Source organism: Ovis canadensis, chromosome 4 (genome assembly GCF_042477335.2).
Source record: "Ovis canadensis isolate MfBH-ARS-UI-01 breed Bighorn chromosome 4, ARS-UI_OviCan_v2, whole genome shotgun sequence".
In the NCBI taxonomy this organism is placed as follows: domain Eukaryota; kingdom Metazoa; phylum Chordata; class Mammalia; order Artiodactyla; family Bovidae; genus Ovis; species Ovis canadensis.
In genome coordinates, this window is record NC_091248.1 from 129,265,067 (window position 1) to 129,290,665 (window position 25,599).

Consider the following 25,599-nt stretch of genomic DNA (forward strand, 5'->3'; position numbering starts at 1 on the left):
AAGGGGATTCTCTAGGCAAGGATACTGGAGTGGGTTGCCATTTCCTTCTCCAGGGGACCTTTTCCACCCAGGGATTGAATCCGCATCTTTTGTGTCTCCTGAATTGGCAGGCAGGTTCTTTACCCCCAGTGCCATCTGGGAAGCCTTAGAAAGGGGCTTTACAGGGACTGTTTAAAACTAGAGTCAACCACACGCTTAGCTGGGGTCCGACTGCCAATGGCAGATGCGACAACCTTCTCCTCCTCAATCTTTCATCTTTTGTGGCAATTTCCGTACAGTTTGATGATTCAGAGGAGAAAAACGCTTTAGCCCTGCAAATTCGTTCCGCCTGCATTTACATGTCCCATCACTCATTCGCGTACAGGGTATTTTTAGCGGATTCCCAGCAACCGAAGCAAGTTGTATTCATGGGGCCTTCCTGCGTTCACGCCTTGGAGGAGGGGTGCAGGCGGCTTGACTCTGGGTGCGCCCTCTGCAAACACTCTTCACTCTGCTGGGGGGTACTTCCTGTGGAGCTGAAGAGCTTTCCAGTTTCTTCTTTCTGTGGCTGGATAATTAAATCAAGGCGGGATAATAGAACTAGAACGTGTTGAAGACTCAAATGCAAAAGTCTCAAGAGGGTTGGGGCGCGGGGTGGGGAGCATGGGGGAGTGGGGAGGGTGGTCAGTGGAGAAAGAGTTCTGAACCCGACAGTTCAGAAACCAGACAGGCTGGCTGGCAAATCTACAGGCCCTAACCCTCTCCTGCGAGTGGAGGGAACTGTGGACTTTGCTGTCTTTTGCCCTGATCCCTCCACCGAGGCAGCCTGGAGCCTTTAATGCTGGTCTCCAGGACACACCCCTGGCTTGCAAGCCAGGCTGTGAATCAGCAGGTCTTTTTTTAAAAGTCCACAGTGCCTGTCTCCTGCATGTATGTACTGAAGTACTGTTTCTTTACCTTTTGGTGCGGAAGAATTTAAACACATGAGTCCTGACGTTCCATTTTCCCATCAGCCACTGTCCGCAACTATCAACTCATGAGGACGGTACACGAGTGCCGTCACTCTCATGCCCACATTGGAATCACTTAGAAGTCTTGTCAAAAAATGCAAACCCCCGGGCTTCTCTGGGGGCTCAGCGGTAAAGAATCCGCCTGCCAAGGCAGGAGCTACGGGTCCAATCTCTGATCCGGGAAGATCCCACATGCCTCAGAGCGACTAAGCCAGTGCCTCACCAGTACCGAGCCTGTGCTCTAGAGCCCGGAAGCCACAACTACTGAAGCCTGTGTGTGCTAAAGCCTGTGCTCCCCAAAAGAGAAGCCCTCGCAATGGCGAGCCCGTGCACCGAAGCTAGACAGCAGCCTTCGCTCGCCGCAACCAGAGGAAAGCCCACGCTGCAACCAAGACCCAGCTCGGCTAAAAATAAATAAATAAAAAATTTAAAGATGGCAAACTCCCAGACCCTACTCCAGACCAAGTATATCACCACTGAAGGGGGTCAAATCCGAGAATCTGTAGTTTCCCCATCCATCCCCTAGAGGATGTCTGTCGACAGGGAAGGGTTTATCAAGTGTGGGGAGAGAATCCTGGCCTTGGTCCTTGCTCTGCCATTCACCAGCTGGGTAACTTGAACAAGCCTCTCATTTCTCAGCTCATGTCTCCCTCTGAACATAGATAAGATGGTGGTGTTGTGAGGAATAAATAAAACAGTGTAAGAAAAGTGCCTGACACACAGTAAATGCTCATTAAACATGTAATGCTATCATTAACACCCTTCACTTCTGTTTGGTTTCAAAGCCCCAAGAAAAATGGAGACCAAGCTGGAGATTTTGTAAGGGCTTCCAGGAGAGATTTTGTAAGGGCTTCCAAGAGACAGGCTTCATCTGAACCCAGCCACCTCTTGGTACGAACATAGAGCCATACGATTCTGTTTAGGGCCACTGACCGACAGAGAGACAAACAGAACCCAAGCAGGTTGATATTAACCCCCCGTGGTCAGATGTGGCACCAAACCCAAGGTTCTCTTGTCCTTTAACTCAGAGATCAAAGGGGAATACAAGTGGAAATGTTTACTGTTGGACACATTGAGTACGTCTGCCAAGGCAATGGATAGAGACCTTGGTCTGGTAAGAACGCCTGGTCATTCCAGCCCCATTTGTGACCCAGGGGGTTCATTAGAGAAGCAGGGGCTGGTGAGAGCAAGCCTCCCTTGTCAGATGGTGACTGAACTCACCAACCCTGGTCTCACCAGTTCAGGGGTCAAAACACCAGAGCCCACCAAGCACGACCTGAACGCAGCCCAGACCTGCACATACCGGTTACAAAGGCAGGCGGGGGACCCGGCTCCCAGTAGGGGCGACGTGGACACTGGAGCTTAGACATACCCAAGCCTGCAATGTGGCTCCACAGAAATTCATTTTGCAAGGCAGGGGTCTCAGATGGTAGAGAATCCGCCTGCAGTGCAGGAGACAGGGGTTCCTTCCCGGGGTCAGGAAGATCCCCTGGAGAAGGAAATGGCAGCCCACTTGAGTATTGTTGCCTGGAGAACTCCATGGACAGAGGTGCCTGGCGGGATACAGTCCATGGGGTCTCAAAGAGTCATACACGACTGAGCAACTAACATTTACTTATTTTATTTGTTTAGGGATTAATAAGCTCAGTCATGCCTGGCTCTCTGAGACCCCATGGAAAATACAGGCCAGAATCCTGGAGTGGGTAGCCTTTGCCTTCTCCAGGGGATCTTCCCAACCCAGGGATCAAACCAGGGTCTCCTGCATTGCAGGCGGATTCTTTACCAGCTGAGCCACCAGGGAAACCCAAGAATACTGGAGTGGGTAGTCTATCCCTTCTCCAGGAGATTTTCCCGACCCAAGAAGCAAACCAGGGTCTTCTGCATTGCAGGCGGATTCTTTACCAGCTGAGCTACCAGGGAAGCCCTAAGGTTCTATAAGCCAGTGGTCTTAATTTCCCTAAGGAAAAGTTTCTAAACACTATCAGAAAACATGTAGACTTGAGGCAAACAACTGATTCAAAGATGTGAGCGTCTATAGGGCAGGTAAGGGCATATAGTGACCCGGGGGTGGGTAGCAGGAAGGACAGTAGCTACGCCTTCAGCAACTGTAAACTTTTCTAGAAATAAGTGTTGGCAGTAAGCTAGAGCAGCAGTGACTTGCCCCATAAGAATCTGGGGAAACAGGAGAAGGAACGACGTTGCCCTTATAAAGTCAAGTTTTGAAAAACATAAAGAGAAGGTGTAATCAACCACCGATGGGCGCTCACCAAGAGACTGTGATTATATGGCTTAAGAATTTGGGAGCACCCGTAACTCCACTCAAAGTGACCTGAATCACCTGCAGGGAGACAGAAATAATACCTTACTCTAATTTAGTAAGAAGAAACTTTTTTGGAGAAACTCCAACAGAAGAGAATGGAGGGAAAATGTTCATGCAAGGGCACAAACGCTCTTCCACCCATGGTCTGTGGGGAGGGTGGCGGGGCTCCAGTCCTGTTTTGTATCATTCTTGCAATTCCTCTGCAGCTAAGGGACTGGGTCCCCCTGCCGCCCAGCCGATAGAGCGCTGATGTACACACGCTGGTCCACATATGTACCTGTTATCTGTGCCTCACAGATGAGAAAACCTTAGCTCTTGCTAGTTTCTATGAATGGACACATTTCAGAGCTGGACACAACTGAGTGACTTCAAGAGACACTAAGTCGTCTGATGCTTTGTAACCCCATGGACTGTAGCCCACCAGGCTCCTCTGTCCATGGGATTTTCCAGGCAAGAATACTGCAGTGGGTTGCCATTTCCTTCTCCAGGAGATCTTCCCGACCCAGGGATTGAACCCCATCTCCTGCATTAGCAGGCAGATTCTTTACCACTGAGCCACCTGGGAAGCCCTGTCTTCAAATATCGCTCCATTAAAGGTTAGGGCTTTAACACATGAACTTGGAGGCGGGAGTGGGGAAGGACACAATTCAGTCCTCACCAGTGGTGCGCCCAGGGCCTGGCACACCACTGTGTTCAGGTCTGTGTGGGAGTCCAGTGTCCCCGCTCTGGACTCTGGGCACTTCTTGGGAAGATCTAGCCTTGTTCTTTGCATGCTGGGGATTCTGTGAACTACTCAATACCTTATTTTATTTTTAGCCTTGTGGCATGTGGAATCTTAGTTCCCTGGCCAGAGATCAAATATGCGCTCCCCCTCCCCGTGTTGAAAGTGTGGCGTCTTAATCACTGGACTACCAGAGGAGTCCCTCAATACCCTTTAACACATTCTGGGGTCCATTTCAACAAGGGAGATCTCATTTCTAGCCGGCTGGTAGGAAGGCCAACTGATGCCAAGCCCAACCGGACCCCCTCGCACGGAGTCCAAAGCTGATGTCCCAGTGGGATTCTCCAGTTCTCGCCCACTGAGGCGAGCACGGGCCTGCACCCCCTCCCCCAACCCCTCTGTTTAAGAACTCCCGTCCTGTCTCTTTTCTGCATCGGCTGCTAGAATCTGAAAGGGCTGCCCTGTTCCCCTCCGCCTTCTGAGCTCCCAGCCCACCGGGTGACCAGGGGGTTTCTCATCCACAGGGGACTCCTGCTGTCTCCGGGCACAGGGACATCGTGGGTCCCTCCCCTCGATGACTAGTCCCCACGGCCTATTAAGCAGAAGGCCCTGAACTTGGGAAACGGGGGGTACGGAGACGCCCAGAACATCGCCCCTGCCCACGGGTGTCTTTGAGAGAGGAGTCAGTGCCAGACGGCAGAGTTCCCCAGCCCGGAGAGGGCTCTGCACCCCATCTGCGGGCTCAGCCGGGGCCCAGCTTCCCCTACAGGCTGTCACCACCGGCAGGAGGATGCAGGGCTCAAGCCTCCTGCCAGGGACCGTGGACCCCACTCCACACAGAGGCCGAGCCCTTGCAGCTCCCGCCAGCTGCTCCAGGGCCACAACAGGTGCAGAGGGAGGTCTGATCCCGCAGAACGGGACGCGGGACTCGATGCGGCAGCGCCCGTCCCTCTGCTCCGAGCCTCCTCGGAACCAGGCAGCCCTCTGGGGCTCTTGCTACCCCATGTCCCCGCCCCTTGCCCCCAGGTCAGTCCTATGAACCGCCCCCGGCTCTTGGCCGGCTCCCGCTCCCTCGATTTATCCTTCCCGGGAGGTCACCCGAGGCCTCCCTGGCATGCTAAATTCTATCTGCTCCTCGACTATGTCAAGGCCCCCGCTTCCCTGCCGGTTTCCGCCTGCTGTCCGCACCATTACCCGTGTCCTGGAGACCAGACCCTCCGGGGCCCTGGGGCTCCACGTTGTCTCCACCCAGAAGCGGCGGGGGTGGCTTCACAGGCCTCCTGGGGCCCCTCCACCTCGCCTGTGACACAGCTGGCATACTTGGGATGACTTCCAGGAGGGGTCATGGCATCAGCCTGGGCCATGGCTCAGAGTGCCCCTGGCTGGCTGGACTTGCTCTGCCCGAGGGCCACGTAGGAACCACTGCCTAGCCCCCTGACCCTTCCGCTGACTCTCTGGGCTCCAGAGCACCCACCCAGGATGGCTGGCTTGGCTGACCGACTGGGAGTCGGGGAGGGCCTGGCAACTCCTCCTGGTCCAGGGTGAGGGTGGCTGAGGCCAGGCCTCATGCCCAGGTAGGGGGTGGGGAGGGTCCCCCTTTTTCTCCTTTCCCTCCTCCCAGGTCAGCGACACAGCTGCTGGCAGCACCGGTGACCTCCAGGAAAGGTAGCCGCCAACCAAGGGGACACAGAAAGAACACGGCCGCACCCAGGCCTTCCTGTCCCGAGATAAGCATTGCTGCTGTTCAAGCGGGCAGAGTAGGCTTTCTGCTGCTAACAGGCCCCAAGACCCAAAGCGGGAGGTTCTATCTGATGGATGCTGCGGGCCTTCAGAGTGAGCCCATACTATGTGTGTGTGACACAAACTAGGTTCTTTCTGCAGTTGTGTGTGTGTGTGTGTGTGTGATACAAATTGGGTTCTTTCTGCAATTTGTGGAAATCAATTTTCCTAAAACAGATAACTCAGAACAGACCTGACATGCTCAAGTCAAGTATTCAGTGTCCGTTTTTAAAGCAAAGCTGGGTCCAGCTCTAGAAAATGTGCGCTGGTAAGAAAGATCCAGGAACCCGGTCCAGAGGGGGACAGCAGTGACAGAAGGGGGACAGAGACTGGCTGAAGAGGACGAGGAGGGCCCCCAGGCTGCCTCTCCTGGTGAGGGGGGCGTGTGGACGCAGGCCTCCCCCCGCTGGGCCACCTCTGACTCCAGGGCAGCTGTCGTGGACAGTCTCCCAGGCAGACAGGGCCCCTGAAGCCACCAGCGCGGCTCAGTCCACAGCTGAGCCCAGCCCTGAAGCATGGGGGGTGACACCCCCGGGGTCGTCTTCCAAGCCCACCTGGAGACCACGGTGATGCTCTTGTGAGCCCCTCCTTTCTCTGCCCCCTGCCCCCCTTCCTCCCTGCTTGCTGAGGTCGCCTTTCGAATGAAAAGCCTGCCCCACGTCTTCTTGGTCCCTGTCTTCCAGAGTAAGAGAAGCGGTACTGGGTTTTTATTGTTCTCATCACAGGATCCAATCATTAAAGAGACACAATTGGAAACATACCAGCCAGAGAACAAACAGCTCACACAGCATCTGGAAGGGCCCAGTATCCCGGGCATGGGTGGCAGCGAAGGGGGCCTGTGTCCCTGTGTGCCCACAGTTCAGGACCCTCGCTGCCCCTGGTCCTGGCTCCTTGGTGTCTGCCCATTCCTAGTCCCCTTCCTGGGCCTCCTGCCTCCCCAGGCCTCAGCCTTGACCCCACTGGGCACAGGAATGGAGCCCCAGATTCAGCCCTGTCCCCACCTCACACCCAATCAGCCCCTGCTCTGCAGAGCTGGCATCTCTCTGATTGGCCCCCTCCCTGCCGCCTCCATGGCTCAGAAATGCCCCCTTCCTGCCCCCTCCACCCTCTCATCTCTTTCAGGGTAGGCTTCCCATGTAGGACTGAGCACCAGCTGAAGCCAGGGCCGGCACCAGGGGCAAGCAGAGTGATGTCGTATGGCCACGCAGCTGGAGATGACCTTGTACCTGGCTCCCAAGGGCACTCCCTCCTGTCCGGGGCCCAGGGAGACCACCAGTGCCAGCAGAAGCGGTGCTACCGCCGTGCTGCACACTCCAGGGCGTGTGGCCAGAAGTGGGCATCCACAGTGGTCTGTCCTGGCGGGCCTGGGCACAGCGGGGAGGGCACCTCTAAGATCCAAGAACAGGCTGAGTTTGTCAGGGGGTGGACGAATGTGAAGTATTCCCAGCCACAGGCTGGTGGCCCATCATCACTCACTGACAAGCAACTGTTTGCTTCAGTTGCGCTCATAGATGTGGTCTGGCCCGACTGTTCCTCTGGGGCCCCTGGCTCCCTGGTCTCCATGGCAACCATGCAGAAACACCACACATGGCGGGGCCATGAAGTCTTCCCCTCCTCTGCCGACTGGTCCTGCTGCCCCTTCAAGGCCCGGCTCTCAGGCTGCCTCTTCCTCCCCGCATCGCCTTTTGACTACGCGTGCCCACCTGTCACCCTCACAGAATTCCTCAAGCGCTGGCAGGAGCGCTTGATGGAGAGCTGGCCACCGTGTATGCCTGTTAATATCACCCACGTTACAAAACCCTGCTGGCACGCCTCCTATGGTCAGGCCTAGCGGCTGGAGCACAGGCAACTTTGAATACCTATTTTTACTAGCTGGTTATCTTTTGGATCCCTAGATTCTGGTATAACCAGCGTGGACTCAGACCCAACTGAGACAGCAGGGCAGAGAGGTCTCCTCACTTTCAGTTCAGTTCAGTCACTCAGTCATGTCCAACTTTTTGCAATCCCATGGAATGCAGCACGCCAGGCCTCCCTGTCCATCACCAACTCCCTGAGTTTACCTAAGCTCATGTCCACTGAGTCAGTGGTGACATCCAACCATCTCATCCTCTGTCATCCCCGTCTCCTCCTGCCCTCGATCTTTCCCAGCATCAGGGTCCTTCCAAATGAGTCAGCTTTTTGCATCAGGTGGCCAAAGTATTGGAGTTTCAGCTTCAGCATCAGTCCCTCCAGTGAACACTCAGGACTGATTTCCTTTAGGATGGACTTGTTGGATCTCCGTGCAGTCCAAGGGACTCTCAAGAGTCTTCTCCAACACCACAGTTCAAAAGCATCAATTCTTTGGCGCTCAGCTTTCTTTATAGTCCAACTTTGACATCCATACTTGACTACTGGAAAAACTATAGCCTTGACTAGATGGACCATTGTTGGCAAAATAATGTCTCTGCTTTTTAATATGCTGTCTAGGTTGGTCATAACTTTCCTTTCAAGGAGTAAGCGTCTTTGAATTTCATGGCTGCAGTCACCATCCGCAGCCCCCCAAAATAAAGTCTGCCACTGTTTCCACTGTTTCCCCTGTTTCCCCATCTATTTGCCATGAAGTGATGTGACCGGACCTTCTCAGTTTGCTCTTGAGAACTCTCACTTCGCTCTTGCAGAAAACTCTGGTTTCCCTGGCGCCTCTCCTTCTCCTGGGGAGCTAAGTTCGGGGGACGTTGGCTGGTTATGCCCAGCCTTGACCAGCCCTGCCTTAGAGGCTGGCCTTGGGGAAAGAGTGAAAAAGTGCGAAAAGTGCGTGAAAGAAGGCAGTCGCCGAGGCCATGTGGAGAATGGTTCCATTTACACGAAATGACCAGAAGAGGCGAATCCATGGAGATGGGAAGTGAGGTGTGTGGTGCTGAGTGCTGCGGGGCGGGGTGCTGGCTAAGGCGCCCAAGCTTTCTTTGCGCAGATGAAAAACGTTCTAAAATGGCCTGCAGTGCTGGATACATAGCCATGAATACAGACGATCCCCAACTTAACGCTGGTTCAATTCACGATTTTTTGACTTCATGCTGGTGTGAAAGCGATACACACGCAGTAGAAACTGTACTTCAAGTTCAGAATTTTGCCCTTTTCCTGGGCAGTGCTGTGTGGTCCGACCCTCTCTCGTGATGCTGGGCAGCGCAGCCCCCAGTCAGCCCCCTCGGTCAACAGGTGAAAGCATGATACATGGAGGACCCTTCTGGACCCAGAGGGCCATTCTGCTTTTCCTTTTCAGTATAGCATCCAATACATTTCATGAGATATTTAACACTGTATTACAAAACAGGTTCTGTGGCAGAGGATTCTGCCCACCTGTTGGCTACTGTGAACGCTCTGAGCACATGTAGGGTGAGCTGGGCTAAGCTGTGAGGTGTGGAAGGTTAGGAGTATTAAATGCACTTTGACCTTTGGTGTGTTTATTGGAACATACACCATCATAAGTTACGGAAGATTCATGCACATGAAACCGCTGAAATGGGCATCAGTTCCCCAGTGGGGACAAGCGGCAGGGAGGCCAGGGTGGGGCTGAGTGGCTCGAGGTCTCGGGGGACCTTGAGATGAAAGATGTAACCAGAGGGGATGGTGTTGATGCAGGACCAACATTCCACAGAACAGATTAGAAACTTTCAAATCTCCAGAGTCCCCCAAGTTCCTTGAGCCCAAGCAAGAGGACGGGGACCTGGGATCCACAGCAGGACGTATGTCCTGGAGCAGAAGGAGCCCTTGTTTATTTACTCCATGAACAATCGCCCAAGGGCCTCAGGGCTGAAGAGAGGGGGACAAGGATCCAGCAGGTGAGTAGGGGGCTCAGAGGAAGACACGAGTGAGGACACCTTAGAGGAAGCCCTCACTCAGGAGCACCGTAGGTGGCCGGGAGGAACGTGGAGGGTGGGGGGGCATGGCTTCCGGGAGCAGGGGCCAGGAAAAGTCCCAAAGTGGGGGGCTGGGTTGGACTCAGGCAGCATCCCCTGTGGGGGCGTCCCTGAACCCCCAGGCACGCAGAGGAGGGTAGGGCATTTGAGGCGGCCAGCAGCCCAGGTTAAAAATGCTGGAGGTTGGAGAGGAGGGTTGAGCCCCTGCGGCTGGGTTGTAGTTTTCTAGCAGGCTTCCACGCCTTCAGGAAGATCCCAGGCCACCCACAATGTCAGGTGGAGCAGCAAAGTTTCCTGCAGGTGGCAGATTGTTGACGGGCCCGTGGGTAGCCCCCTGCGTCTGCCCTTGACATCGGGGGTGCTGCTTTCAGCTCATGGTGTTTCCAGGACCGCAGTGTTTCAGGTCAAAGTCAAGACATGGAATCCCTGGACCACCTCCTTTGTAGGGGAGAGGGGGCGGGGTGCTGGGAGGATCTGTGGGGGCAACAGGTGTGGAAATACGGCAGCAGTCCCAGGAGCTGTCACAGGACGGGGAGGGGCAGCTCTGCTGTGACACCCAGAAACACTCATGATCCCGGAGAGGGGTTGGCCCTGCGTCACATCTGCCCCTGTCCCAGCACCAAGGTTCTCTATCATAGCTCAGTTCTGAAACCACCACCATGACAAAGGTCAAGGAGCACTCATCTCCGCGTGTGTGGAGGATGTCGGGAGAAGGCGGGCTTGCAGAGCATACGTGGTACAACCTCCACACAGGGCGATTCAGCAAGAACTCTCACAGTAGGAATCCATGCACTCTTGACCCAACAAACTCCTAGGCATTTCTTTCTCTTTTTTTTTTTTTGGCAGCATGTGAGATCTTGACTCCCCGACCAGGGAATCGAACCTGCAGCCCCTGCAGTGGAAGCTTGGAGTCTTAACTGCTGGACCACCAGGGAAGAAACTCCCACACCTAGGAGTTTCTATCACAGATACATTTACACACACGCACGAGAAGTACCTATGACAATATCTGTTGCAAGGCTTTTTTACTGCAAAGGATTGAGAATGGCTCCATTGATGGAGGACCAGTTCAGGACATAACAGAGCACTCCACAACCATGGAAATGAACAGGGCATCTCCTGATGGGCCACCAGGAAGGACTGCCAGTGTGAGCTGCCTAGGGGTTAAAACCAAGGTGTAGAAATGAAACAAAAACACAAAAACTCAACAACACATAGACTGTCTCTGAAGGGCATGAAGCAACTGTTGGCTCTGGGCAGAGGGACTGGGTCCAGGGTGGAAGAATGGTTACTTTTTTTACCATATGCCTTTGTGCTTTCTGAATAAGGCTCAGTACCGAAGAATTGATGCTTTCGAACTGTGGTGCTGGAGAAGACTCTTGAGAGTCCCTTGGACAGCAAGGAGATCAAACCAGTCCATCCTAAAGGAAATCAACCCTGAATTTTCATTGGAAGGACTGATGCTGAAGCTCCAGTACTTTGGCTACCTGATGCAAGGAGCTGACTCATTGGAAAAGGCCCTGATGCTGGGAAAGATTGAAGGCAGGAGGAGAAGGGGGCAGCAGAGGATGAGACGGTTGGATGGCATCACCGACTCAGTGGACATGGGTTTGAGCAAGCTCCGGGAGATAGCGGAGCACAGAGCAGTTTGGCGTACTTCAGTTCAGAGGGTCACAAAGAGTCAGACGTGACAGCGATTGAACAACAACAACAAAACTTGCACACGTATTAACTATTCAGTTGCAAACGTATTAAACAAAACAATATTCTTCTAGAGACTGAAACTATTCTGGGGACTCCAGCATATGTAGTTGCTTGGTGTTTGTGCAAATAATCTGAGCTCCAGGTGCCTCATTTGTAAACCAGGTGCACTGATCTTGTACCTACTAGAAAGCCGGAGGCTGGGATGAAGCCCTTTTAGATTCCTTCTGCTCCCAGATCTATTAACATACCCAAAATGCAGGAGATCTGGGTTCTATCCCTGGGTCAGGAAGATCCCCTAGAGGAGGAAATGGCAACCCACTCCAGTATTCTTGCTTGGGAAATCCCATGGACAGAGGAGCCTGGAGGGATACAGTCCATGGGGTTGCAAAGAGTCGGACACGACTGAACAATTAACACTTTCAGTTTCCTGTGGGCACAGCACAAAGGCTGTGCATCTTGGCCAGGGGCCCACGAGACTGTCCTTGGCATGAGTCCTCTCTGAGCAAAGCTAAATGCTGCTCCCTACCTGTGGCTGGTGGGGCCTAAAGAACTGCGCTTGGCGGGGCCGTCAAGGTGGTAGGACTGCTTGAAAACTGTTCCTTCTCCTGCCTGCACGGACCCGTCTCTTCCTCCCCCAAACACCAGGGTCCCTTTCCTGCCCTGGGCATCACACCTGCCCGGGACGGGCATCTATTGTCAGTCACTCGCAGGCTCTCCCTCCCAGCGGCCCCTCTTGGGGACTCATAAATGCATGACAGGTAGGAAGTGGGTGGGGGCAGAGGCATTCCATCTGTCCTCTTGAAACCAGCAAGGTTCTGGCGGGGACAGACAGATGCTCTCAGGGTTCTATGCCAGCGAGGGTGGGGGACGGAGAACGGGCACCTCGGGTGCCCCATCAGCCAGCAGCTCAACACCAGGCCCACCCCTGGGCTGGCCCGTCACGGGCACGTTCTTATTCTGGATGTGCTGCTAACACACACCCACGCTGATTAGATAGACCAGGCCGCTGGTTCTGATTACAGAACATTCCTCACTGCCCCAAACGCCTCTGAACCTTCCAACAGCTCCTGCTTCTGAGCTTCCAGCAGCCCCAGCCCCATAGCCTCCCTTCCCAGCCCTCCCAGGTCTCCACCTCCAGAAATGGGGAAACTGAGGCCTGCCGAAGGGGAAAGGTTTTCACCCTCCACGAGGGAGTGGCAGAAATTCTCTGCTGGAGTCACCAGGCCCTCCTCCTCCCCTAAGCTCCTGCCGGGGCAGGGTGGGACACCGCAGCGCTCTGGGTCTCCTGGGGTTCGCATCAGCTCAGAGTCAATGTCCACTCACCTCTGAAGAGTCTAATTCTCACCTTTTTGCCAACGCACTCGCCCTGGTAAGAAGCCACAGGCAGCTTCGGGGAAGGCTGGGGAAAGGACAGTAGGCTACCTTTTCAGCTCTGGGTCTGTTAAAACTGGCTCAAGCCTCGGGATTAACTGAGGAGGCCACGATGCTCTGTTTTTTATGATTCAAGCTAGACTGTTGTTCACTGGACCTGGAGCTCACCGGTCACATATTTTCAAGTAAGACTGAGGCCCCCATCAGTCTCACTTCTAGGACCGCCAAGATCAACCAGCCATGGGTCTGCCAGAGTCGGACTGTTTTCACTGCACTTGACCCCTCTGTCTCTACGGTCACCACGCCCGCCTTGTCTTTGGGGCTTCAGTGTTGCCACGTGGCCCTGCTGCCCGGGGTCCCGTGATCGGCACTGCATTCAGGATTTCCAGAGCAGTGGCTGCGGGTCCCCGTAAACTCTGATCTCCCGGAGAGCGGCCACAGAGCATATCAAAGCGGTAGGCCTTCCCTTACAAACCATGTGCCATGGTCCTACTGAAAGGCGTGTCCTCTGGACCCTCCTGTGTGTGTGTGTGTGTGTGTGTATGTGAGAGAGAGAGAGAGAGAGAGCGCGCGAGCGCGAGCAGGTCTTCCCTGAGAATCTAGGCAAACTTTCCAATCTCCCTGAGCCTTCGGTGACCTTCCTCTATAATGACCACAGTTCAGCCAATCCAACCAAATAAATGGTTGGCCTTTCTGGCCTTGGAGGTCTTCCCACTCCTCCTCTTAAGCCCGGGACTGAGGATTTCCACGGTGTGTCAGCTCTGTCCTGCCCCTGAGGACATCATACCTGGGGAAGAGGTGACTCTAAGCCCCTCCCTGGGCCCAGGCAAAACCTCTAGACCCCTCAGGAGGCTGAGCTGGTTCGCACTCTCCTGTGACAACACCAGGCAGGTCTCCAAGGCCTGGAAGTCTTCCCGGCTTCTTGGGCCCTCTCTGCCATCTTTTCTGAGAGCCCTATGCCCTCAAACCAGCTCCCCGGCCCAGCATTCCCAACCTCTGCACAGCTCCTCGCCCGAATAACCAGTCCTCACCCATCACCATCGCTCGTTGTAGTAAGCCAACTCCTGCCTGGGTACTGCCCAGGCTGACAAGGCAGAGCCTCTGGGAGGGTCCGTGGGACAGAGGGCAATGCTGGGGCCAAAGCAAAAAGTGAAAGTTAGTCCCTCAGTCGTGTCCGACTCTTTGCGACCTCATGGACTGTAGCCCGTCAGGCTCCTCTGTTTATGGGATTCACCAGGCAAGAATACTGGAGTGGGTTGCCATTTCCTTCTCCAGGGGATCTTCCCGACCCAGGGATCGAACCCGGGTTGGATTCAATATCTCTTGCATTACAGGCAGATTCTTTACCATTTGAGCCCTAAGGGACCAAATCTGGTACCTTGAGAAAGTCAGATGAGGGGTGTTGGGGGCGCTCACTGTCCCTGGATCACATGGCAGGGGCTGCCCCTAAAGTCCACTGGGGGCTGATTCCCAGCAGTACCTGCTCATTGCCCATCAGGGGAGGCACGGGGCCCTCTCGGCGTGGGCCCATGTGCAGGCCCAGGAAGGCCCACCAGCACGTGAAGTGAGCTCGTCCAGGGGGAGGGCAACATCCCATCAGTGTCTCAGGGGGCTAGCCATCAAGGCGGGGAGAGACCACGTTCACAGCAGATGAATGGGTCAGTGAGCGCAGCAGTTACATACAATGGAATACTACTCAGTCGTAAAAAATGAAGGGCGCTCTGATGCATGCTATTCCACCAGTCACAAGAGTACAAACGCTGTATGAGGATACTGAGCTTGTGCTTGATCAGCCATGTCTGACTCTGTGACCCCAGGGACGGCAGCCCGCCAGGCTCCTCTGTCCACGGGATTCTCCAGGCAAGAATACCGGAGTGGGTTGCCATGCCCTCCTCCAGGGGATCTTCCCCACCCAGGGCCTGACCCTGCGTCCTGAGTCTCCTGCGTCGCAAGCCAATTCTTTACCATTAGTGCCACTGGGGAAGGCCACACAAGGTTCCAAGAGGAGTCAAATTCATGAAGGCAGAAAACAGAATGGAGGTGGGGCAGGAGATGGGAGCTGTTGTTTAACTGGGGACAAAGTTTCCATTTTGCAAGGTGACAAGGTTCTGGAGGGATGGTGGTGATGGTCGCGCATCAGTGTGAAAGTGCTGAATTCCACTGTACCAGACGCTTAAAGGTGGTTAAGATGGTGCATTTTATGTTATCTTGACTACAATCAAAGACTGAGGAGAAAGGAGTGGCTGTACCACCGCCTGCCATCATCTGTGGCTCCCAGGAAGTCAGGGCTCCACTGGAGCAGAGTTGGGGGAGGGTCTCCTCAGCGTGGCCCAAGCCCAGGCTCCCGAGTGCCCCTGCCTGGCCTCAGCCCGTGTGCTGGGGGTTACCGTCTGCACCACCACTCCACGTTTCCAGCTGATCTCTCATTCTCACCCACATCTATGCTCTGCTCCCGCCAGAATCGTGTAGCTAGGACCTCAGCGTCTCCATAAACCTCCCATCCCGTGTGAAATCTCACCCTCGGCTGGAATGCTCCCAGCAGTAACGATGCACCCGGCTGAGTGCCAACGGTGTGCAGGGCAGGGAGCCCTGGAAGACACCCTGAGTGTCCACAGCCCCCTTTGAAGATGGCCACCCCAGCAGGCTGACGGAGTGCAGCTAACTTAGGCCCCTCCCTGTCCACACTGGGTACCCCCGCCCAGAGCAGCACCCCCTCCACCCTCAGAGCCTTGTGACCCTTCAGTTCAGTTGCTCAGTCGTGTCCGACTCTTTGCAACCCCATGAATTGCAGCACTCCAGGCTTCCCTGTCCATCACCAACTCGCGGAGTTCACTCAGACTCACGTCCATCAAGTCCGTGATGCCATCCAGCCATCTCATCCTCTGTTGTCCCCTTCTCCTCCTGCCCCCAACCCCTCCCAGCGTCAGGGTCTTTTCCAATATGTCAACTCTTCGCATGAGGTGGCCAAAGTGCTGGAGTTTCAGCTTTAGCATCATTCCTTCCAAAGAAATCCCAGGGCTGATCTCCTTCAGAATGGACTGGTTGGATCTCCTTGCAGTCCAAGGGACTCTCAAGAGTCTTCTCCAACACCACAGTTCAAACGCATCAATTCTTCGGCGCTCAGCCTTCTTCACAGTCCAACTCTCACATCCATACATGACCACAGGAAAAACCATAGCCTTGACTAGACGGACCTTTGTTGGCAAAGTAATGTCTCTGCTTTTGAATATGCTATCTCAATTGGTTATAACTTTTCTTCCAAGGAGTAAGTGTCTTTTAATTTCATGGCTGCAACCACCATCTGCAGTGATTTTGGAGCCCCAAAAAATAAAGTCTGACACTGTTTCCACTGTTTCCCCATCTATTTCCCATGGAAATAGTGATGGGACCAGATGCCATGATCTTCGTTTTCTGAATGTTGAGCTTTAAGCCAACTTTTTCACTCTCCTCTTTCACTCTCCTCTTTCACTCTCATCAAGAGGGTTTTTAGTCCCTCTTCACTTTCTGCCATAAGAGAGGTGTCACCTGCATATCTGAGGTTATTGATATTTCTCCCGGCAATCTTGATTCCAGCTTGTGCTTCTTCCAGCTCAGCATTTCTCATGATGTACTCTGCATATAAGTTAAATAAGCAGGGGGACAATATACAGCCTTGACGTACTCCTTTTCCTATTTGGAACTAGTCTTCAGCCTTAGAGATCCACAAAGCTACTTGTGTGCTGTGCAGGCTTGTCATTATGGAGGCTTTCCCCAGGTCAGAAACATTTGGAACAGTCCTTTCACTTTCATGATTTTAAAAAATGCAATAGAAAGAAAGATACATCTTTTCATGGGGGGAAATATTTCTCCGTCTGTGGAGCTGAGTTCTGCCTTCCTGGGGCATGAGAGGAACAAGGAAGTCCCTCGACACCAGGACAAATATCTGAAGATTGTTCCCACCTGGTCCTCCCAAGGTCCCTCTGCCCATGCCAACATGTCCAGTTCTTTCAACTGTTTCTCATAGGACAGGATTTCAAGTTCTCATACCACCCTACTAATTAAGTCCTTGACCCTGAAAAATATTTACAATCCCAGAAGAACTGAGATTAAAGATTAAGATACCGAATAAAGCCCAAGAGAAATGACTTTATAATTATGGATTAACTTCTGTGGTTCAGCCTATAAAGGATAAGACAGACAAGGTCAGGGCAGGGGCAACGCCAGTGTCCCCACCAGCTGGAGAAGCCCAGCAGGGTGGACCTGCCACTCCCCCGACCCCCAGCCCTTTTTGCTCTTAGGTGGGCAGTTAAAGAGACCCCAAGAGCTACATCGCTGCACCTCAAAATCCTTGTGGGGGCCTGCAGCTGAGCACACAGGCCCTCCCCTACTTTGATTTTCTTTGATTTTTTTTTTCTATCCCAGGGATGAAGAGGATCTATTTTTAGTGGTGTAAGTGAAGAGTTGCCATAGCGACAGCTGGCGGTTACAAGCCAGGTCCTGCTACAGTTCCCAGTCATAAATAACCCCCGAACGCTGAGCCCCAGGAAGAAAGGCGCCTCAGAGACCACAGCTCCTCCCGATCCACCGGGTCCCGGCCTGCCCCGCAGTCAGCAAGCTGGACCTGAGTCCCCGCTGGTGGGGGAGCGGATCAGAGTGCGGGAACTAGCCTTCAGGGGACCCCAGGGATGCTACAGCTCAGTTACCAGGTGAGGAGAACACCTGCCTCGGTGTGGAGCTGGGCGATGGGCAGAGGAGGCTGGGTGCTCCAGGCGGCACGGACGCGCGCTCTCCTACCGCAGACCTGCTGCGTGTCCACCGGAAAGGCGGGAAGACGAACAAGAAGGGGCACAGCAGCAGCGGGAACTATCAGAGCCCCAGACTGGAGACCAGGTCAGGTAGGGGTGCAGGGGGCGTGGTCTATGCGGAGGATGGAGACCGGCGTCTGCAGCCCGCAGGTGGGGGTGGAGGGGGCGTGGTCTACGCAGAGGACGGAGCGGTGACCCAGCAACGAATGAATGAATTTCAGCCACACTGTGGGCGGGGCCGCACCTCTGGCGGTCAGGTGAAAGAAGCCAGACAGAGATAAACCCTGTGCGGACCCATCACACGAAGGTCAAAGCCGGACAAGGCTCGTCTTGGGGGTGGGGCGTGCCCACGGGACCTGGGAGAAGCTTCTGGGGGGCTGGTGATGGTGATGTTCTGTCTCTTAGTCGGAACGTCGGTTACACGAGTACGTGCGGACTGTGCAAATTCACCACCTACGATGGACACAATTCTGCAAGCGTCTGCGGTAGCTGGTAAAGGACCCGCCTGCCAGCGCAGAAGATGCAAGAGACCAGGTTCGAACCCTGGGTGGGGAAGATTCCCTGGAGGAGCGCATGGCAACCCAATCCAGTATTCTTGCCTGGAGAATCCCACAGACAGAGGAGCCTGGCAGGCTGCAGTCCACGGGGTTGCAAAGAGTTGGACACGACTGAGCAGGCATACACGTAGCAAAATTTACATAAACAAGGTTTTACAAGGTTGCTGCACTGTTAGTCCAGAATCAACAAGGTGGTGTGAAAGGCTCTCGGAGCTGGAGGGATTTGAGTGTATGTATCAGGACGGGTGGACTCCCAAGTGCTGCACGCCCACCCCTGGGGCCCCGCTGGGGGTGATCTTGCAGAAGGGAGACCCTGGAAGGACTGCAGAGGGGAGGGTAATCCCCCGGGCTCAGCACCCCCTGGGGTGCTCGGTCCACCCGCACCAGACTGAAGGCACGGTGCTTCCCCCCCTCTCCACAGCTGCTCAGAGGCCACCCCGAGGCTCAGCCACTTCTGTTGATCCGCTCTGGCTGTTCCGTGAGCAGCTGAGTCACCCAGGAATGAGACACAGGGAGGACAGAGGGGACTCTGGACTCAGTCGCCCCCGGGAGTCATGGCCGGCGGAGGGGAACAGCCTGGGGGGTGGAGAAGAAGGGGATGCTCTGCTGGCCCTGCAGGGGAGCAGGGAGGGTGTGGTCCCCCCACACAGTCAGCAGCTGGAGGCCCCATGAGGGGCGTGATGCCTGGAGGAGGCTGAGACGCCAGGCGCCCATCTCTCCCTGGGCCCCACCTCCTGCCCGAACAGGGTGATTGAACATGAAATGTCAAGGCAGACACGCAAGGGACATCAACACAGACAGTTCATGATGGGGACGTCCTAGCCCCACAGGCCAGGGCAGCCCCTTCCCACGTGGCCTTCTGCTCTCCCCTAGACGCTGCTCAGGTCCAGTTCTCCAGGTGGGCGACCGGGGTCTGCACCCGGCTGGCACCAGGAGACACCCACCTGCAAGAGGCCACGGGGCTGCTCATGGGCGCATGGAGGGGTGCTGCTTCAGGGCTCGACACCCCTGCGGCCCCTGGGGAGCTGCAGCCGAGGTCCTGGAGGGCTGTACACTCTAGGGACAAGCTCCCCTCAGTGGAGTCTCAGCTCACCAGCCCCTTCCCTGAGCCCCCCACCCCATGCACGACACGACGCCCCTGCTCACACTCCCTCCCAGGGGTCTCTGTTCCCAGCTCGCCCTCCAGCCTGGCATTGTAGGTTTTTCTAAAGTCTGGCCCCATCTTCTCTTTCTAGATGTTTCCTTGACTAGGCAAGACCCCCCACCCCGGTCTCCACCAATCCAGTATCACCCCTGTGTCCAGAGCAGACACCCCCACCCCCCGTTCACAACCAAGCCCTGAGTGTTTAGCCCCAGCGCCCGTCCTGAGGGCCCCTCTCCAGGCAAGCGTCCCTCGCCTCTGCCTATGTGCAAGCCGCTGAGCCTCCTCTGGCATCTTCACATCGTTCTCAGAGCAGTCTGATACACGTGCAATAAATAACACTTATCAGATGGGTTAGCTTGTGGGTGTCTGGCTTATCCACTGATGGGCCCCAGAGACACAGCAGTGCAAGGAAGGCCAAGGCAGGGTTGGCCTGGGGGGTTCACTTAAAAATGTACAGAAATGGTGAATCTCTACATCGGGCTTAACACAGCGCTGTAGGCAATTATACTTCCAAACCAAAACCAAAAGATGCTTGCTCCTTGCAAGAAACGCGATGACAAACCTAGACAGCGTATTAAAAAGCAGAGACATTCCTTTGCCAACCAAGGTCCGTGGGGTCACCAGGAGTCAGATGTGACTGAGAGACTGGACAACAACAAAACCAAAGAATCAAGGGCTTCCCTGGTGGTCCAGAGGCCAAGGCTCCACTCTCCCAACGCAGGGGGCCTGGGTTCAGTCCCTGGTCAGGGAACTAGATCCCAGACGCCTCAACTAAGACTCAAGGTGTCAAATAAATAAATGATACACAAATACTTGAAAGACAACAACCAAACCAACAAACAAGCTCATAGAAAAAGAGATCAGAGTGGTGCTTACCAGAGGTGGGGGTGGAAAATCAGGGAGGAGAGCTGGATGAAGATGGTCACAAAGGTATGAGAAAAATATAATTCATTTCAGGAAATTCAAACAGGGGCTCTGTATCAACCTAGAGGGGTGGGATATGGAGGGAGATGGGAGGGAGGTTCAAGAGGGAGGGGATACATGTATACCTATGGCTGACTCATGTTGCGGTTTGACGGATGTTCATTAAACTTACTGTGGTAATTTCATGGTGTATGCTGTCCACCCTGAACATATACAGTGCTTACTGCCAACTGTATTCTGATTTTTAAAAGTTTATGGTTGGATTTCCCTAGTGGGTAAAAATCTGCTTGCGAATGCAAGGGACATGGGTTCGACCCCTGGTCTGGGATGATTCCACACGCCGCGGAGCAACAAAGCCCGTGCACAGGTAATGAAGCCATGTACTGCAACTACTGAAGCCTGCGGGCCTGTGCTCTCCAACAAGAGAAGCCCCTGCAGTGAGAAGCCCCCACAACCGCGGTGAGAGGCAGCCTCTGCTCAGCACAACTAGAGAAAAGCCCACCGCAACGAAGATTCAGCACAGCCAAAAATAAATAAATAAATGAATATATATATATATATATATATTTTTTTTTTAAGTCTATGCTAAGTCACTTCAATCGTGTCCGACTCTGTGCGACCCCATAGACGGCAGCCCACCAGGCTCCCACGTCCCTGGGATTCTTCAGGCAAGAACACTGGGGTGGGTTGCCATTTCCTTCTCTAATGTATGAAAATGAAAAGTGAAAGTGAAGTCGCTCAGTCGTGTCCGACTCTTGGCGACCTCATGGACTGCAGCCTACCAGGCTCTTCCGTCCATGGGATTTTCCAGGCAAGAGTACTGGAGTGGGGTGCCATTGTCTGGTTAACTGTAATAATTTTCTTTTAATAAGCCATGTTAGTACAGACTCCAGACTTCACCGCTACTCTCAAGCTCGCCACGGTGGCCCAAAAGCTGGGTGTGAATTTGCCTTTACACCTTCATAGATGTAATAGCTCATCTATCTCTCTCTGCAGTGGGATCGTCTCAAACGAAGTCATATTTTAAAATATGAAATATGTCCACAGAAAGGGACACAGCAATTTAAAGAAATGGCCCATTTGTATAAAGCACCCACAGGCCTAATTTTTTTAGTCTAAATTTAGAATATCAGAGTTTCCTTACAGAGAGTGTTCTTGCAGTGCAGTGAACACACAGCTCTGGGGAAAATGGAGCTGGACAGAGGTCCATGGGATGACCTTAGAGACTCGTCCTCTTCCTGGTCTGGGCAGCCCTCACCCACCTGGGCCTCGGGATCTTGGGTCTGAAGGAGCCACACCCACACAGATCTCCTGCCTGGTCTTAAGTAGCCACCAAAGGCCTGGATGGATCAAGTTCCATCTTAGGCTGTGTCAGTTTCTGTTAAGTTTGTCCTTATTTAACAGCAAAATCCAAAATAACAGTGGCTTCAGCCAGAAAGAGGTTTATTCTTGTTTCACATAAAGAAGATGTCTGAAAGACAGGCGGTCGATAGCTAGTATGGCAGCTTCACAGTGTTAACCCAGGCTTCTATCTTTATTTTCCACTAACCTCATTCCTTGCATCTTCAAGCAGTCACCTTATGATCCAAAATGGCTGCGGAGCTCCAACCCTCACATCTACATTCATGGCAGGGGGCAGGTAAAAGGAACCTAAGGGGATTTACTTTTCCTCCTTCCTTTTTTTTTTTTTTTTTTTTGCCCTACCTTGCAGCATGCGAGATCTTAGCTCTCTGACCAGGGAATCAAACCTTCGCCCCCTTCAGTGGAACCTAGGAATCTTAACCATTGGACAGCCAGGGAAGTCCCCAGTTCTCCCCCTTTTTAAGAGTCTTTCTAAATGAAAACAACACTTGCCCATATAGCTCACTGAATAACTGTCACCTGCCCTACTTAGCCACACGCATGGGCATGAAATGAGACCGAGGTGCTGCGACTGAGGAAGACGGGGAGCAGGAATCAGAGTGATGATCAGAGAGATTCTGTCAGAAGCAGAGAGAATGAATGAGACAGTCTCTGCAGCCCAGGAGTTTAACGAGAACAGCCCAGCCAGGTTCATCAGGCTCTGGGTTGAGTTTTCTCAAGGCAAGTCCTGGAGAGCCCAGGTGCAATTGTAGGAGGGCATCTCCAGGGCCGTGGACCTAGAGGAGAAGCTGCAGAAAAAGTGCAGTTGGTGGGGTTCTCTTTCCTTTATCTTCTGAAGATAATCATGGATCCAGAAGGCCCCTCTCAGCCACGTGACCCAGAGAGGCCTGCCATGAGGGCAGACTCGAGAAGCAGAGGTGGGTTAGGTGTTGCCAGGGCTGCGCGGGGGACCCTGCAGCAGAGGCCCATTGCGTCTTGTTTGAGAGGAAACCTGATTTTCTGAGAGTGGATCTGCTCCCTTCCCTGTCCTGCTGACAAACCAGTCCTCACTAGTCAGGTAGATTCTGCAAAGGTGGGCCTGCCTCAGCAATGGCCACACTGAGCTCAGCAGGGACGTCAGAAGTAGGGCGGTCAGCCGGCGGTGATGGCCACCACTTTCCCAGATGTCTGAGAGCGATGCTGGGCTGAGTACCTGCTGAAGATGGCCTTCCAGGTGTTGGAGATCCCCCGAGTCTCACTGGGCACTGGGAACCCCTTTGGGGTGCTTCACGTGCCAGACCAGACCTGCCCTGGACCTTTGCACGCTGCTTCTCCCACCTGGATCCCTTCTGCCCCCCTTTTCCCTCCCTTCCCCTCCCTACTGGCTGCGATCTAACACTTTAGAGCCTATTCTTGTCCACAGCAGCCTTCCTGAACACCGAAATCCATCCTCCTGACATCTCAGCTTACTCTTTAATATTTCACTATGCACTTTAATTACTATGGATGCATGTTTGCTCAGCACCTATCCTGTTCCCCACGGTCCCCAGCAGCTACACCCACACCCTAAGGTAGGAGCTTAACAGACATGTTTGGTGGATTCAACCTTAATGTCAGAGAGAGCCACAGACACAGAGCAGGAGGTGGGAGCTCCAAGAGTCTGATGCTCATGTCTGAGGCCCAGGTGGTTGCAGAACCAGGCAGAGAGGACACACAGGGCAGGGGTGGGAGGGGGCAGACCCTGGGCGGGGGGTCAGATTGTGAGTGGAGCTCTGCTCCAGGGCAACCCCCACATGGGGCGACTTGCAGGCCTCCCAGAGCTCACAGGTGATGCTGAGTCCCCAGTGAGCCTGGCCACACCTCCCTGTCACTTTCATCCAGAAACACAACCACGATTAGGAACTCCCAGACTCTACACAGAAGTGACCACAGAGCATCCCTGGCTGCGTGTGTGTTCAGAACCCACTTGCTGTGCGTCCATCAGCCACACTAAGGGTGGGCACGTGGTCGTTTGATGGGCCAGCCCTAATGACCAGCGTGGTGGCGGTGTGGGGGGTAGGGAGGAATAGGAGGCCCCCGTAAGCTGGTCTGCAGTCACTCACGGGCATTTTCTGAGGCCTGAAGATGGGATGCAAGACCCGAAAGAGACCTGCCAGGCACAGACAGCCCTTCACCCTATTCCTCGGGGGCCTGAACTGCTGGGTGTGTCAGACTAGGAGTCCGGGGCATTTGGACCTGGGGACACCAGCCCCTCCTTCCCTCTGAGCTGGAGGCTGGAGTCTCAGGGCAGGCAGGTCTTCCCCCAGTGAAGTCGGAAACATTTCGAAGCTTGGGCAGAGAACAAGAGAACTACGGGGGTAGCAGCATCCTGCATTGACTAGATTTCCTTATTTTCTGTGTTTTCTATGGTCTGGCTCTGGCGTCTGGCTGACTGGGGAGGCCTGCCCCGCCCGGGGTTAGCCCGCCCCTCCCTTGCAGGGAGCCTGCCTTTCATATGCAAACACGCCAATCCACAGTCCTACTGGGAGGCACCCTCCTGCAGCTGGTCCTTATGCTCTAGAAGGCACTACCCCTTGCCTGATCATCCCAGGGGCAAGTCCCAGACTACAGACAGCCCCCAGACCCCAGTGCCTGCTGAAATGATTAAGCTAGGTCACCCCAACCCTGCTTGCTCTGCCTGGCCTTGTCTCTGCCGCGGAAACCACAATGAAGGCTCCCGCCCACCCTTTCCGCTGGCTTCTTCTACACCCTCCACTGACCCTGGAGCTTCCCCGCGAGGTCCTGCAGGGTGTGGGTGGGGGGAGGCTGTGCCCCCTCCTCTTGGGAACTGGGAGTGACCAACGGCCTTTCTGTGGCATCCACTCCTGACCTGTCAGAGTCACAGCACCAGAATAACAATGAAACCGACATTTTAACATACACCTCCCCATCGTCTTGGGACTTCCCTGGTGGTCCAGTGGTTAAGAATCCGCCTGCCAACGCAGGGGACATGGGTTCAATCCCTGATCCAGGAAGATTCCACACGCCAAGGGGCAACGAAGCCCACTTGCCACAAGTACTGAGCCCAGCACCCTGGAGCCTGTGCTCTGCAACAAGAGAAGACGTCGCAGTGAGAAGCCCGGCACCACGACCAGAGTGGCCCCTGCTCATCACAACTAGAGGAAGCCCGTGGGCAGCAACCAAGACCCAGAGCAGCCAAAGGTAGACTAGTTAATTAACAAAAAATAAAAACACAGCTCCCCACTGTCTATGCTAGGTGTGTTTCTTTCCTTGCTCTGCACTGGCAGACATAAGGACTCCCCATATCCGCACAGACAGAATCTTCTGTCAACAGGAAAGCTGCAAGGAGAAACGTGCAGTTGATTCTGACTAATGGGGCCTTTCTCAGAAGCCCTGGCAGAAGCACCTGCCCACTTGACTGATTTCCCAGGTGCGAGGGCAGAGGAAGGAAGACAACCGACCTGAGGCCTGAGGCCTGGGGCTCGGAGCTCAGCGGGCAGGGGCTTGTCCTCCTCTCAGCCTCGTCTCCCCGCAGAGCCGAGCGTCTCTAGGAGGCAGGGGCTTGGGTTGGGGGCATTCGGAACCTTAAACAAATCCTTTCTTTCTTTCTCTGTTTTTGGCTGTGCTGGGTCTTTGCTGCTGTGGGCTTATCTCTAGTGGCGGTGAGCGGGGCCTATTCTCTGATGCTTGGGCTTCTCCTTGCGGCGGCTTCTCTTGTTTTGGAGCAGAGGCTCCAGGGCGCTCAGGCTTCAGTAGTGATGGCTCCCAGGCTCTAGAAGACAGGCTCAGTAGCTGTGGCCCACGGGCTTAGCTGCTCCGCCGCATGTGGGATCTTCCTGGATCAGGAATCAAACCCGTATCTCCTGCGTTGGCAGGTGGATTCTTCACCACTGAGCCAAGCAGCAAAGCCCAGGGATTTGGATTACGGACATGAAAGCGGCAGGACAGCTGAACGCAGGCGAGGCTGAGTCCTGGCAGTTTTATCATTCATCTGCTGTGCATCTGTGAAGCCACTGGTATTAGCTGGTTTGTGCTACCTCTTTCGGTGAAGCCTTGTAGTCATCTGAGT

At 54.3% G+C, this 25,599-nt stretch overlaps 1 protein-coding gene and 1 long non-coding RNA gene across 15 annotated transcripts in view; one reads left to right on the forward strand and one right to left on the reverse strand.

Annotated features, from left to right (window-relative positions):
- Positions 1–25,599, reverse strand: part of PRKAG2 (protein kinase AMP-activated non-catalytic subunit gamma 2) — a 310,044-nt gene that overhangs the window by 142,104 nt on the left and 142,341 nt on the right. The window lies entirely within an intron of this gene.
- On the forward strand, positions 17,302–20,735 carry LOC138439656 (uncharacterized). Of its 2 annotated transcripts, none has more exons than XR_011256793.1 (4): positions 17,302–17,465; positions 17,559–17,649; positions 17,970–18,098; positions 20,462–20,735. It is a non-coding gene; the product is annotated as an uncharacterized lncRNA (long non-coding RNA). The 2 variants fall into 2 exon arrangements; XR_011256792.1 differs by lacking the exon at positions 20,462–20,735 and adding an exon at positions 18,543–20,374 and having other exon boundaries at positions 17,303–17,465.